We start from the raw sequence: 3,083 nt of genomic DNA, 5'->3' as shown, positions 1-3,083 counted from the left end.
GAACAAAAAAGGAGAAGTTGTCAGAAATAAAGCTCGACTGGTGGCACAAGGGTACAGTCAACAAGAAGGCATTGACTACAACGAAACCTTTGCCCCAATCGCCAGGTTAGAATCTATTCGCTTACTTGTTTCATTTGCTGTAAATCACTCAATCAAACTATATCAAATGGATGTCAATAGTGCATTTCTTAATGGTTATATATCAAAAGTAGTGTATGTTAATCAACCCCCAGGTTTTGAAAACTCCAGTTGTCCAGAACATGTTGTTAAACTTAAGAAATCATTATACGGTTTATAATAAGCTCCTAGAGCTTGGTATGAAAGACTAAGCAATTTTCTTCTAGAACATGACTTTATTAGAGGAAAAGTTGACTCTACGCTCTTCTGTAAGAACATTAGTAATGACCTCATGATATGCCAAATATATGTTGATGACATTATTTTTGGATCAGCTAATCCTTCTGTATGTCAAGAATTTTTTGAGCTAATGCAGACAGAATTTGAAATGAGCTTAATGCAAGAACTAAAGTTCTTTCTAGGAATTCAAATCAATCAAGCTTCAGAAGCTACCTATGTTCATCAAAGTAAATACATTAAAGACATTCTGAAGAAATTTGAAATGGCAGAATGTAAACCTGCTAAGACACCCATGCATCCAACGTGCATTCTTGAAAAAGAAGAAGTTATCCAAAAGGTTTGTCAGAAGCTCTATCGTGGTATGGTAGGCTCTCTTCTCTACTTGACTGCTACACGTCCTGATATTCTATTTAATGTATGTCTCTGTGCCAGATTCCAATCAGATCCTAGAGAATCTCATTTAATAGCTATTAAAAGAATACTCAGGTATCTGAAAGGAACTGCTAACATGGGCCTGATGTATGAGAAAACATCAGAGTATGGACTTTCTGGTTACTATGATGCAGATTACGCAGAGGACATAATGGAACGTAAAAGTATATCTGGGAACTGTCAGTTCTTGGGAAAGAATATGATATCCTGGGCCAGCAAAAGGCAAACAACCATAGCTCTGTCCACTGCAGAAGCAGAATATATTTCAGCACCACTATGCACTACTCAGATGCTCTGGATAAAGAATCAACTAGAAGATCTTCAAATATTTGAGAGTAACATTTCTATCTTCTGTGACAATACTGCCACCATATATTTAAGTAAGAATCCTATTTTGCATTCCAAAGCTAAGCACGTAGAAATAAAACATCATTTCATTAGAGACTATGTTCAGAAAGGGGTAATAACATTAAAATTTATTGATACAGACCATCAATGGGCTGATATTTTTACCAAACCCCTTGCTGAAGATAGATTCTCTTTTATCTTGAAAAATATCAACATTAAAAATTGTCCAGAATGAAATGTGCCTCTGAGATAGCGAAATAAGACTCTGAAGTAAACAGCTGGATTGTGTATCTGACTCTGATGCTACTACCAGTTAGAAGTCATCTGAGTTAGAAATCTCCAGGAACCAACCCTTTGGTATTCCTGAAGATCAGATAAAGTAACACGTGGTGCATCTTGCGTCTGACCTTGGAACTTCTAGACAGTTGTCTAGCAGTAATCAAGAAACAAACTCTTGATATCTCCTCGAGCAGTGTGCTGATTTTGGGATTAGACATCATTATGGGCTGTAATCATTCTCCTCTAAAACGTGCTTACTTGGTTTACATGTTGCATTTAATTTCCTATCTGTTAAACTCAACATTTCATTGTCGTTTTGCATGCCCCTAATTGCGTATATATTCAATTCACAATTTACACTTGGACACTTTTACACTCACGAACTCACAAACCCTCTCTCTTTCTCTCTCTCTCTCTCTCGTTCTTCACCTCCTTCAAAGGTTTTTCTGCAGTTTTTACCCAGTTCTTCAACATTCATCATCATCTTCAACCATTCTTCATGGATTCTCAGCAACAATCAGTGTACAAGTTCTCCCAACAGATGAACTCAATAGAGCAAGCACCCAGTTCTAGTCATCATACTACTACAACCACCGGCGTCGTCTCAATTCCAATCTACAGGGAACCTCACATTCTTGATCGCGAGCCTCACATTCATCTAGCAACTCCATTTGACAAGCTTGAAGTTCTGTGAGAAACACTGGTTGATTTCGACAACATGAAGCGCAATGGCGTCGACCTCACTGAAGAACTGAAAAAGCAAGGGTGGGAAAATTACTTTCAACACCTCTATGGCCCGGTGTACATGAATCTGGTGAAGGAGTTCTAGAGGTTCGCAGACTCAGATGATCACTACATTATCTCCTACGTTCTGGGAGTCAAGATAGTCATCACTGAGAAATCAATCGCTTTTCTTCTGAACATGGAGAAGACAGGAGGAAGACGCATCTACAACATCAACCCTAGGGCAAAGTACTTGTCCCAAGAGATAAACCCTACCATCTTCCAACAAAATGCTGAAGGCAAGAATTCCAAGAACAAGGAACTACATCAGAACCTCCGGGTCTGGATGAAGATTATCTTAGGCACCATCCATCATCGTCCGGCTTCAAACTCTTCTGACTACATCAACACAGATCAGACGTGCATCTTGTACTGCATTCACAAGGGTCTGAAGCTCTGCCTACCTGCACTCCTATTCAAGTACCTCAGAGATTTCGTTAAAGACACCAGAAACAACATGAAGACAAGGAACTACATCCCTTTGGGGAGACTGATATCTGATGTGCTGATCGAGAGTGGCCTCGTGGACCATCTGATTCAGCTCAAACTCATGGAAGATGTCATGATTGATACTGGAAGACCTCTGAATTCTCGGAATCTGAAGAGCATAGGAATCATTGATCAAGTGAGAGCCAAACCAACACTTGACACCTCATGGGAAGCACTTAAAGATCAGAGGGAGATTCCCAATGGACTCTACCTATTCTCCAAGATCGACCCTCCAGAGGTAATAACCTACTATCTAGAGGAACAAGCAAGGGGTGGATATCACTAAATTCTCAGTGGACTGGCTACCTGAGTTTCCTCCAAACTTCCAGAAGAGGATGCGAGAGCCCTCTGAGAAGTCCAAGAAGGCGAAGAAAGCTAAGCTGGGAGAAACATCT

This window comes from Lathyrus oleraceus, chromosome 2, assembly GCF_024323335.1.
Source record: "Lathyrus oleraceus cultivar Zhongwan6 chromosome 2, CAAS_Psat_ZW6_1.0, whole genome shotgun sequence".
NCBI classification, from domain to species: domain Eukaryota; kingdom Viridiplantae; phylum Streptophyta; class Magnoliopsida; order Fabales; family Fabaceae; genus Lathyrus; species Lathyrus oleraceus.
The sequence above is the reverse complement of the archived record's forward strand: the minus strand, read 5'-3'. Positions refer to the sequence as shown.